Genomic DNA, 12,688 nt, shown 5'->3' on the forward strand with positions numbered 1-12,688 from the left:
GTGGTAGAGGCTTGGGCCAGTATCTCTGCTGTTCGAGGCAGCAGGTAGACTAGTGGTTAGAAGCATCGGCCAGTACTCTGCTGTTATGTGCACAGGCTACCCGTAGTGGTTAGAGCATTGGAACCAGTACTCTGCTGTTAGGTGCAGCAGTAGCCGGCCCCCCCCTAGGCCGGGTGCCCTAGTGGTTAGAGCAATTGGCCAGTACTCTGCTGTTCGGGGCAGCAGGTAGCCTAGTGGTTAGAGCATTGGGCCAGTACTCTGCTGTTAGGGCAGCAGGTAGCCTAGTGGTTAGAGCATTGGGCCATACTCTGCTGTTAGGGGCAGCAGGTAGACTAGTTGTTAGCAGCATTGGCCCAGTACTCTGCTGTTCGAGGCAGCAGGTAGCCTAGTGGTTAGAGCATTGGCGCAGTACTCTGCTGTAAGGGAGGCAGGTAGCCTAGTGGTTAGAGCATTGGGCCAGGACTCTGCTGTTAAGGGAGGCAGTAGCCTAGTGTTAGAGCATTGGGCCAGGACTCTGCTGTCAAGGGAGGCAGGTAGCCTAGTGATTCAGCATTGGGCCAGTACTCTGCTGTTGGGCAGCAGGTAGCCTAGTGATTAGAGCATTGGGCCAGTACTCTGCTGTTAGGGGCAGCAGGTAGCCTAGTGGTTGAAGCATTGGGCCAGTACTATGCTGTTAGGGGTAGCAGGTAGCCTAGTGGTTAGAGCATTGGGCCAGTACTATGCTGTTAGGGGTAGCAGGTAGCCTAGTGGTTAGAGTATTGGGCCAGTACTCTGCTTAAGGGAGGCAGGTAGCCTAGTGGTTAGAGCATTGGGCCAGTACTCTGCTGTTAAGGGCAGCAGGTAGCCTAGTGGTTAGAGCATTGGGCAGTACTCTGCTGTTAGGGAGGCAGGTAGCCTAGTGGTTAGAGCATTGGGCAGTACCCTGCTGTTAGGGTAGCAGGTAGCCTATTGGTTAGAGCATTGGCCAGTACTCTGCTGTTAAGGGAGGCAGGTAGACTAGTGATTCGAGCATTGGGCCAGTACTCTGCTGTTAAGGGAGGTAGTCTAGTGGTTAGAGCATTGGGCCAGTACTCTGCTGTTAAGGGAGGCAAGTAGCCTAGTGATTAGAGCATGGGCCAGTACTCGTGCTTTAGGGGAGGTAGTCTAGTGGTTAGAGCATTGGGCCAGTACTTTCTGTTAGGGCAGCAGGTAGCCTAGTGGTTAGAGCATTGGGCCAGTACTCTGCTGTTAGGGGCAGCAGTAGCCTAGTGGTTAGAGCATTGGGCCAGTACTATCGGTAGGAGAAGCAGGTAGCCTAGTGGTTAGAGCATTGGCCAGTACTCTGCTGTTAGGGGTAGCAGGTAGCCTAGTTGTTAGAGCATTGGGCCAGTACTATGCTGTTAGGGGAAGCAGGTAGCCTAGTGGTTAGAGCATTGGGCCAGTACTCTGGTTAGGGGCAGCAGGTAGACTAGTGGTTAGAGCATCGCGGCCAGTACTCTGCTGTTCGAGGCAGCAGGTAGACTAGTGGTTAGAGCATCGGGCCAGTACTCTGCTGTTAGGGGCAGCAGGTAGGCTAGTGGTAGAGCATTGGGCCAGTACTCTGCTGTTTAGGGGCAGCAGGTAGACTAGTGGTTAGAGCATTGGGCCAGTACTCTGCTGTTAGGGACAGCAGGTAGACTAGTGGTTAGAGCATTGGGCCAGTACTCTGCTGTTCGAGCAGCAGGTAGCCTAGTGGTTAGAGCATTGGGCCAGTACTCTGCTGTTAGGGTCAGCAGGTAGCCTAGTGGTTAGAGCATTGGGCCAGTAGTCTGCTGTTAGGGGCAGCAGGTAGCCTAGTGGTTAGAGCATTTGGCCAGTACTCTGCTGTTAGGGAGGTAGCCTAGTGGTTAGAGCATTGGGACAGTATTCTGCTGTTAGGGCAGCAGGTAGCCTAGTGGTTAGAGCCATTGGGCCAGTACTCTGCTTTAGGGGCAGCAGGTAGCCTAGTGGTTAGAGCATTGGGCCAGTACTATGCTGTTAGGAGAAGCAGGTAGCCTAGTGGTTAGAGCATTGGGCCAGTACTCTGCTGTTAGGGGTAGCAGGTAGCCTAGTTGTTTAGAGCATTGGGCCAGTACTATGCTGTTAGGGGAAGCAGGTAGACTAGTGGTTAGAGTATTGGGCCAGTACTCTGCTGTTCGAGGCAGCAGGTAGACTAGTGGTTAGAGCACGGGCCAGTACTCTGCTGTTAGGGGCAGCAGGTTGCCTATGGGTTAGAGCATTGGACCAGTACTCTGGCTGTCAAGGAGGCAGGTAGCCTAGTGATTCGAGCATTGGGCAGTACTCTGCTGTTAGGGGCAGCAGGTAGCCTAGTGATTAGAGCATTGGGCCAGTAGTCGTGCTCTCTTAGTGGCGCAGCAGGTAGCCTAGTGGTTAGAGCATTGGCCAGTACTATGCTGTTAGGGTAGCAGGGTAGCCTAGTGGTTAGAGCATTGGGCCAGGACTCTGCTGTTCGAGGCAGCAGGTAGCCTAGTGGTTCGAGTATTGGGCAGTACTCTGCTGGTAAGGGAGGCAGGTAGCCTAGTGGTTAGAGCATTGGCCAGTACTCTGCTGTTAAGGGCAGCAGGTAGCCTAGTGGTTAGAGCATTGGGCCAGTACCCTGCTGTTAGGGGTAGCAGATAGCCTATTGGTTAGAGCATTGGGCCAGTACTCTGCTGTTAAGGGAGGCAGGTAGACTAGTGATTCGAGCATTGGGCCAGTACTCTGCTGTTAAGGGAGGCAAGTAGCCTAGTGATTAGAGCATTGGGCCAGTACTCTGCTGTTAGGGAGGTAGCCTAGTGTTAGAGCATTGGGCCAGTACTTAGCTGTTAGGGGCAGCAGGTAGCCTATGTGGTTAGAGCATTGTGCCAGTACGGCTGCTGTTAGGGGCAGCAGGTAGCCTAGTGGTTAGAGCATTGGGCCAGTACTATGCTGTTAGGAGAAGCAGGTAGCCTAGTGGTTAGAGCATGGGCCAGTACTCTGCTGTTAGGGTAGCAAGTAGCCTAGTTGTTAGAGCATTGGGCCAGTCTATGCTGTTAGGGAAGCAGTAGACTAGTGGTTAGAGCATTGGCCAGTACTCTGTGTTCGAGGCAGCAGGTAGACAGTGGTTAGAGCATCGGCCAGTACTCTGCTGTTAGGTGCAGCAGGTAGCCTAGTGGTTAGAGCATTGGACCAGTACTCTGCTGTTAGGTGCAGCAGGTAGCCTAGTGTTAGAGCATTGGGCCAGTACTCTGCTGTTCGGGGCAGCAGGTAGCCTAGTGGTTAGAGCATTGGGCCAGTACTCTGCTGTTAGGGGCAGCAGGTAGCCTAGTGGTTAGAGCATTGGGCCAGGACTCTGCTGTTAGGGGCAGCAGGTAGACTAGTGGTTAGAGCATTGGGCCAGTACTCTGCTGTTCGAGGCAGCAGTAGCCTAGTGGTTAGAGCATTGGGCCAGTACCTTGCTGTTAAGGAGGCAGGTAGCCTAGTGGTTAGACATTGGCCAGGACTCTGCTGTTAAGGGAGCAAGTAGCCTAGTGGTTGAGAGCATTGGCCAGACTCTGCTGTGCAAGGAGGCAGTGAGCCTAGTGTGATTCGAGCATTGGGCCAGTACTCTGCTGTTAGGGGGCAGCAGGTAGCCTAGTGATTAGAGCATTGGACCAGTACTCTGCTGTTAGGGCAGCAGGTAGCCTAGGGCGTTAGAGCATTGGGCCAGTACTCTGCTGTTAGGCAGCAGGTAGCCTAGTGGTTAGAACATGGGCCGGTTACTATCTTTTAGGAGCAGCAGGTAGCCTAGTGGTTAGAGCATTGGACCAGTACTCTGCTGTTAGGGGCAGCAGGTAGCCTAGTGGTTAGAGCATTGGACCAGTACTCTGCTGTTAGGGGCAGCAGGTAGCCTAGTGGTTAGAGCATTTGATCAGTACTCTGCTGTTACCATTTGACTTCAGATAATGTTTACACCCTGCCCCAATTCTGGAATTGGAATATAGGCTACCACAAATACATTTCCAGATAAACATCATACCTGGAGTTACCACATGGATGACCTTTCCGTTTCCAATGTACAGAGCCCAGTGTTTGTATTGACCTCTGTTTATCTTAATCATGTCACCAATCTCCATCTAAGAATAAGGTGGGTAAGAAGACATGTAATTATGTAACACCCACACACAGTCCTGTTTTACTAACATATTTCCTCTAGCCCCTAACCCTAAAGCACACACACACACACACACACACACACACACACACCTTTTATGGTACTGTTGATTATTATAAATTAGCATTAGTCAAAGATCAGCAACAGTACTTACTGTGATCGGACTCCTGGTTTATATGTGAATGTCTCACTGTGGGCTGTGTCTAATGACAAAAACGTTTCCCTTAGATTACAAGGTCGAAAACCCACATCCTGTTATTCAAATGAACTCTTTGAGACCCGAGCGTTCTTGCAACCAGCTCTACCTCTGACTTAGAATGTTTATTTCTCTATGTATTTGTTTCTACATAATCACTACTTCAGAAAGGACACACCACGTAGAAATATGTTTAACAACTTAATAAAGAATGAATAAGAGGGGGGGGGGAGATTCCAATGGGGTTACTGAGTCTGTTGGTACGTGTTACGGGATTTTTATGGATAATGAGTAACATATGTATACATTTGACTTAGAATTATAACTAAACAGAAAACTACTATGTTACTGTGTGGATGAATGAATGTTGTTATAATCATAATGCTTAATATAATGTGTTCCTTGTTTAGAAAGAATGGAGTTATCTTCAGACAGCCTGGAATGCTGTGTTTCTTACAGGAAATTCTGTGTCTACCCAGGGAGGGGAGAGACCTTGGGTTGGTTGCAGATTGTTTAACACGTGGCAGACAGTAATGTGAGAACGCTAACTGTACTGCCATTGTATCCGAGAGGAGGAAGGACATTTTAAAACCTATGACGTCAGTTTTATTATATAACCTGATGTAAATTTTACTATGATCAGTACTCTCGAGAATAAACGCTATTGATTGATTGATTTTGAGACTGTTTTCTGTCCATTTAATGCTGATAAGTATCTTACAAATTCTTATGTACGGGCAGAGTGTTTAATTGAATTGGTTGATAACATATAGGAATGAAATTACTTTAACAGTAAGGAGATTGTGTGAAACAGAAGTATCTTCCTTCCACCAGATGGTCATGTGACCACAGAAGTAAACTTGAATGACCTGACAGATCTCGTCACTGTGTCACCCTTTATAGGGGATCCAAATTGCCTTATTGGAGATGATAGTAACTGTCATAGAAATTATTCTGATCCCTAAAAACCTCCATTTTCCCCAGATTGTTATTAAGTTACCTTTCAGGAGCCACATTCTGTGTAAAATGCCAATTTTACAGAAACCAGAAGGTTTTAAGTTGTGTCTGACAACAGCTCAGATATATCATATATGGTGATGCTTATGGTTTCTATAGTGTCAAAGGGGGAATTGTGGAGGCAGAATTTGAGGTGAGCTGTTGTAACATCTCAAGGGATGTAACGGCTTTCTTCCTGGGATGAAGGAGAGGACCAAAATGCAGCGCAGTTAGTGTTCAACATGTTTAATAAAGAATGACAATAACGTGAACACTATACAAACTACAAAATAACAAACGTGAAAACCGAGCCAGTCCTATCTGGTGCAAAACACAGAGACAGGAAACAACCACCACAATCCCCAACACAAAACAAGCCACCTATATATGATTCTCAATCAGGGACAACGATTGACAGCTGTCTCTGATTGAGAACCATATTAGGCTGAACACAGAAACAGACGAACTAGACACACAACATAGAATTCCCACCCAGCTCACGTCCTGACCAACACTAAACAAGCAAAACACATAAGAACTCTGGTCAGGACGTTACAAGGGATATGTTTTGTGTTGGACTGTGTGTCACGTTCGTTGAAAGGATCGGACCAAGGCGCAGTGTGCTATGCGTACATTCTCTTTATTAAAAGAATGAACACCCCGAACTAACTAACAAAATAACAACCGAAACGCTATACAATATAGTGCTGACAGGCAACTACACATAGTCAAGATCCCACACCAGAAAGTGGGAAAAAGGGCTGCCTAAATATGATCCCCAATCAGAGACAACGATAAACAGCTGTCTCTGATTGGGAACCATATCAGGCCAACATAGATATACAAAAACCCCTAGACCTACAAAAACCCTAGACATACAAAAAACCCTAGAGTACCCACCCTAGTCACACCCTGACCTAACCAAAATATATAGAAAACAGAGATATCTAAGGTCAGGGCGTGACACTGTGATGTTATGCCTTTTATAGACTCCTGGGATGTCTGCACCCTAACACAAGGCCATTGTGTTCCGGAACTGTTGCTAGTATTGAAAGAACTGTTGTGTAAACATTATGATTGTATTATAACCTCACACTATATAAGGGACATGGAGCCATTTATTCTTTGAGTTCTTCCCTGTGAAATCAGAGATAGATCTCCCCTGCAGCTGCTTGATTAAACAGTGTTCTATTACATCATTAAATAGTCTCTGCCATAATCTTTGGATCGACATTTCCACAACAGTTGTACAGTATATACAGTATATAAATACAGTATATATATGACATCAGATTGTTGGATTATGGATTGTAGATTGTTACCAGACAGTGCTGAGACTATGACATCAGATTGACATCAGATTGTTAGCTAGCAAATACAGCTAGCTACTTTAGCCTAGTCAAACACCTGGTTCAAACAGAGATGTTTGCTATGTTAGCTAGCTGGCTATCCAAAACTGGAACTCTTCCATGTCAAGGTAAGCTTTTGGTTTGATTCATTTATTGCCACCGGAGCCCACAGATGTAACTGCTAAACTGTTTGCTGTACACTGTACTGCATGATTGTAGCAGGCTTACTAACACGTTAGTTTTAGTAGCTACAGTATGTTGACTATGACATTAATATGGTGAAAACGAGGTAGGCTGTATGTAGCGGTTATGGTGTGAAAGTTTGGCTTGGAAAGTTTTTTTTTGCCTGGTCACAGACAGCTGATGTGTTGTGCACTGAAGTCCACAAGCGAAGGGAAAATGTGAGCGAAGAAGAGAGTGTAGATGCAAGAAGGTAGTATATACTGAACAAAAATATAAACGCAACATGCAACAATTTCAAAGATTTTACTGTTACAGTTCATATTAGGAAATCAGTCAATTGAAATAAATTCATTAAACCCTGATCTATGGATTTCAAATGACTGGGAATAAAGATATTCGTATGTTGGTCACAGATAACTTTTTTTTTAAAGGTAGAGGCGTGGATCAGAAAACCAGTCAGCATCTTGTGTGACCACCATTTGCCTCATGCAGCTCGACACATATCCTTCACATAGAGTTAATCAGGCTGTTGATTGTGGCCTGTGGAATGTTGTCCCACTCCTCTTCAATCGCTGTGCGAAGTTGCTGGATTTTGGCAGGTACTGGAACTCGCTGTCGTACATGTCGATCCAGAGCATCCGGAGTTACACTATTTGTTATAAATGCAGCATAATCTCAGACACTCCTGCTAGCGGCTGGTCCTCCATTTCTAATTGACTGGACAGCACCCTCACAGGTGAGTCACACTCGCTAAGTCCCGGGTATAGGGCTTCAGCTAAATTCACTTTTTACAGAAAGCAGAGATTCAGCACTTCGTCTGGGTCGAGGACAAAAGCATAACAGGCTAGACTCCCAGTGCTCATTTAGTGTGCCTTTAACACAGTTACTCTCGAGCTCCTCTTTGGTTTCCTGCTCAAGCCCACAATATGGTCTGGCCGCAGGCCACCTAAGGCAAAGCCCCTAAAGCCTAAAGTTGTTAAGTTATTTTGCACCTTTTTCAACCAATAAATTAACTAGATAATGAAAACCACTAACACTTATTTTTTTCGTTCCTGAGCTTCACAACTGATGGATAATTTTTTTTTTTTTGTAATTGTGACCCGTTTCAGGAAGCTAGGCTTATGTCGCATGTCACAACTTCACAGCAGAGGCATTTGAACGTCTTCTTTTTTTGTTGTTGGTCAAAATAGTTTTTAGGCAGAAATGCCTTCTGGAACATGTGAACTTTCATGTGCCTTAATAACAGACTTGTATCCCATCTGTAAATACGAATAAAATTGTTAAATTATGAGCCTAGTTGGTTTAGCCACAGAAAAATAAAGGAACTTGATTGGCTGAGATAATGGATGGGCTGGACATGCTCGGAGATGAGTTCGGATTGGTCTGCCATGTAACATGCTTCTGTCTCTAACGTGAGCTGCTCAATATGTGTAGATAATCTCTGCTACTGCGGATTTTTTTGAAAGATATAACATTAGCCTTGAATAACTGCAAAAGTGTTGCTACTGCGCTCAACAACATTGCTATCCTGAATTTAGCAGGTGCTATCAACAAAATTCAGTGGGGAAAAGTTGTGACGGTTGTTAAAGGAATTTGGATTCCTGTTTATTAACCAATTCAATTAAAACACTCTGCCCATAAATAAGAATTTGTAAGATAATTATTTGCATAAAATGGACAGATACAAGTCTTAAAATCAATCAATCAATAGCGTTTATTCTCGAGAGTACTGAATCATAGTACAATTTACATCAGGTTATATAATAAGAATGATGTCATAGGTTTTAATGTCCAACCTCCTCTCGGATACAATGGCAATACAGTTCGAGTTCTCATTACTGTCTGCCACCTGTTAAACTATCTACAACCAACTCAAGGTCTTTCCCCTCCCTGGGTAGAGACATCATTCTAGCCTGTCTGAAGATAAACCCATTCTTTCTAACAAGGAACACATGACATTCAACATTTATGAGTTATAATTCTAAGTCAAATGTATACATATTTTAGTCATTAAACACAAAAATCCCGTAACACGGTCTACTCGCTAGCACACTGGCAGTGTGAACCGGAGTGACTTGACACAACTTGGGCCAAACAAGATGTAGCTACAAACAAAACTGAGTTACAGGTTAAAGGGTTCCAGTCTGCCGTGAAGCGTTCATCCATGTATACATACGGGTAAGAGTCTATCTACATTTTCAGATATTATTTCAAATTTTGTCAGGAAGTCATTTTCAATGCAAGTTAAAGCGTACTGGTAGCTAGCTAGCGAAAGTTAGCTTGCTGGCTCGAAGGGTAACGTTATGTGTATTTTTTTATTTAACCTTTATTTAACCAGGTAGGCAAATTGAGAACACGTTCTCATTTACAATTGCGACCTGGCCAAGATAAAGCAAAGCAGTTCGACACATACAACAACACATAGTTACACATGGAGTAAAACAAACATATAGTCAATAATACAGTGAAAAAAAAATAAGTCTATATACAATGTGAGCAAGTGAGGTGAGATAAGGGAGGTGAAGGCAAACAAATATATGTATAAATAAATAAAAATATAAAGGGAAAGAAAAAGGTTTGTGTTTTGCTGATGAGAGAAGTAAAGAGACTGAGAGAAACACAGCAGATGCTGTAGCTGATTGAATAAGTTCATAAAGTTCTGACTCCATCGAACATGTTCAGATATCAGTTTTACTGTGCTGTTAGGGGCAGCAGGTAGCCTAGTGGTTAGAGCATTGGGCCAGTACTCTGCTGTTAGGGGAAGCAGGTAGCCTAGTGGTTAGAGCATTGGGCCAGTACTCTGTTGTTAGGGGCAGCAGGTAGCCTAGTGGTTAGAGCATAGGCCAGTACTCTGCTGTTAGGGGCAGCAGGTAGCCTAGTGGTTAGAGCATTGGGCCAGTACTCTGCTGTTAGGGCAGCAGGTAGCCTAGTGGTTAGAGCATTGGGCCAGTACTCTGCTGTTAGGGGCAGCAGGTAGCCTAGTGGTTAGAGCATTGGCCAGTATCTGCTGTTAGGGCAGCAGGTAGCCTAGTGGTTAGAGCATTGGGCCAGTACTCTGCTGTTAGGGCAGCAGGTAGCCTAGTGGTTAGAGCATTGGGCCAGTACTCTGCTGTTAGGGGCAGCAGGTAGCCTAGTGGTTAGAGCATTGGGCCAGTACTCTGCTGTTAGGGGCAGCAGGTAGCCTAGTGGTTAGAGCATTGGGCCAGTACTCTGCTGTTAGGGGCAGCAGGTAGCCTAGTGGTTAGAACATTGGGCCAGTACTTGCTGTTAGGGGGCAGTAGCCTAGTGGTTCGAGCATTGGGCAGTACTCTGCTGTTAGGGAGCAGGTAGCCTAGTGGTTAGAGCATTGGGACAGTACTCTGCTGTTAGGGGAGCAGGTAGCCTAGTGGTTAGACATTGGGCCAGTACTCTGCTGTTAGGGAGGTAGCCTAGTGGTTAGAGCATTGGCCAGTACTCTGCTGTTAGGGAGCAGGTAGCCTAGTGTTAGAGCATTGGACCAGTACTCTGCTGTTAGGGGCAGCAGGTAGCCTAGTGGTTAGAGCATTTGCAGTACTCTGCTGTTACATTTGACTTCAGATATGTTTACACCCTGCCCCAATCTGGAATTGTAATTGCACCAAAATACATTTCCAGTAAAACATCATACCTGGAGTTACCACATGGATGACCATCTCCATGTCCAATGTACAGAGCCCAGTTGTTTGTATGTACCTCTGTTTATCTAATCATGTCACCATCTCCATCTAAGATTAAGGTGTAAGAAGACATGTAATTATGTAACACCCACAACAGTCCTGTTTTACTAACATATTTCCTCTAGCCCCTAACCCTAAAGTGCTCACAAGTATAGAACATCCACAACACACACACACACCTTTTATGGTACTGTTGATTATTATAAATTAGCATTAGTCAAAGATCAGCAACAGTACTTACTGTGTCGGACTCCTGGTTTGTGACCCCCCCCCCCCCCCCCCACACACACACACAGTCCTTTTTTTACTAACCTATTTTCTCTAACCCCTAACACAAAACCTAACTCTAAATCTGGTCGCCACAAGTATAGTTAAACATGTCCACACAAAAACTCCTTTTATGGTACTGTTGATTATTAAAAATTAGTATTAGTCAAGATCAGTAACAGTACTTACTGTGGTCGGACTCCTGTTTGCATGTGAATGTCTCACTGTGGGCTGTGTCTCGTGAAAAAAAACATGCCCTCATATTACAAGATCCAAAACGAACATCCTGTTATTCAATTTAACTCTTTAGACCCAACCGTTTTTGCAAACTAGCTCTACCTCTGGTTTAGAATGTTTGTTTCTCTATAAAATGTTTTCTACATAATTACTACTTCAGAAAGGAAACACCTCGTACAAATATGTTTAACCATTTATTAAAGAATAAGGCAAGTCTTGACTCTGCTCCTTCAGGGCAGATACAGCAGGAAGCTTTGTTTAGATATGATCAAATAGACCAGCTAAAGTCTTCCTACCATTACAGACTGTATACTATAGACCAGCTAAAGTCATCCTACCATTACAAGACTGTACACTATAGACCAGCTACAGTCATCCTACCATTACAGACTGTATACTATAGACCAGCTAAAGTCATCTACCATTACAGACTGTATACTATAGACCAGCTACAGTCATCCTACCTTACAGACTGTAATACTATAGACCAGCTAAAGTCATCCTACCATTAAGACTGTATACTATAGACCAGCTAAAGTCATCCTACCATTACAAGACTGTATACTATAGACCAGCTAAAGTCATCCTACCATTACAGACTGTATACTATAGACCAGCTAAAGTCATCCTACCATTACAAGACTGTATCTATAGACCAGCTAAAGTCATCTACCATTACAGACTGTATACTATAGACACGCTAAAGTCATCCTACCATTACAGACTGTATACTATAGACCAGCTAAAGTCATCCTACCATTACAAGACTGTATACTATAGACCAGCTAAAGTCATCCTACCATTACAGACTGTATACTATAGACCAGCTAAAGTCATCCTACCATTACAGACTGTATACTATAGACCAGCTAAAGTCATCCTACCATTACAGACTGTATACTATAGACCAGCTAAAGTCATCCTACCATTACAAGACTGTATACTATTGGCCAGCTAAAGTCATCCTACCATTACACGACTGTATACTATAGACCAGCTACCATCATCCTACTGTAACAGAATAACTTTAGTACGTCCCCTCGCCGGGCGCGAACCAGGGACCCTCTGCACACATCAACAACAGTCACCCTCGAAGCGTCGTTACCCATGCTGCCCACAAAAGCCGCGGCCCTTGCAGAGCAAGGGCAACACTACATCTAGGTTTTCAGAGCAAGTGACGTAACTGATTGAAACGCTACTAGCGCGTACCCACTAACTAGCTAGCCATTTCACATCCGTTACACTACCATTACAAGACTGTATACCATAGACCAGCTAAAGTCTTCCTACCATTACAAGACTGTATACTATAGACCAGCTAAAGTCATCCTACCATTACAAGACTGTGTACTCTGTTGTATGAACTTTGTAACGCACTGTATGTCTTATATTTCTCAAATGAGGCTCTGCAGGATTCCCTCTCAAGATAGGCTGTTATCTTGGCATATGGGGATATTCTACTGGAGACACACCTCCGGGTTCTCCCGCTGAAATCATCTGGTTGGGTCTACATTAAAATATCTCCTTATCTAGCAAGCAATGACACAGCCAACCACCTGTAGCTATATGCAATGTACTTTATATCAAGTAACCAGAAAAGACGGCAACATGTAGGATATTGACCGTGGCTAATGAA

General features: G+C 44.6%; 1 long non-coding RNA gene across 2 annotated transcripts in view; it reads right to left on the reverse strand.

Moving 5' to 3' along the window:
- Positions 1 to 11,063, reverse strand: part of LOC112072515 (uncharacterized) — a 12,655-nt gene extending 1,592 nt beyond the window's left edge. Inside the window, exons 1-2 of one of the 2 annotated variants that reach the window (XR_011476222.1) lie at positions 11,005 to 11,063; positions 3,995 to 4,091 (exon numbers count right to left, since the gene is read on the reverse strand). This is a non-coding gene — a long non-coding RNA (uncharacterized lncRNA). Of the gene's footprint in view, positions 1 to 3,994; positions 4,092 to 4,283; positions 4,390 to 11,004 lie in introns of those variants that run through there. The other variant, XR_011476221.1, reaches the window with a different exon arrangement.
- Positions 11,064 to 12,688: the final 1,625 nt, after the last annotated feature.

The sequence above is a fragment of the Salvelinus sp. IW2-2015 genome, unplaced genomic scaffold, assembly GCF_002910315.2.
Source record: "Salvelinus sp. IW2-2015 unplaced genomic scaffold, ASM291031v2 Un_scaffold1948, whole genome shotgun sequence".
NCBI lineage: Eukaryota > Metazoa > Chordata > Actinopteri > Salmoniformes > Salmonidae > Salvelinus > Salvelinus sp. IW2-2015.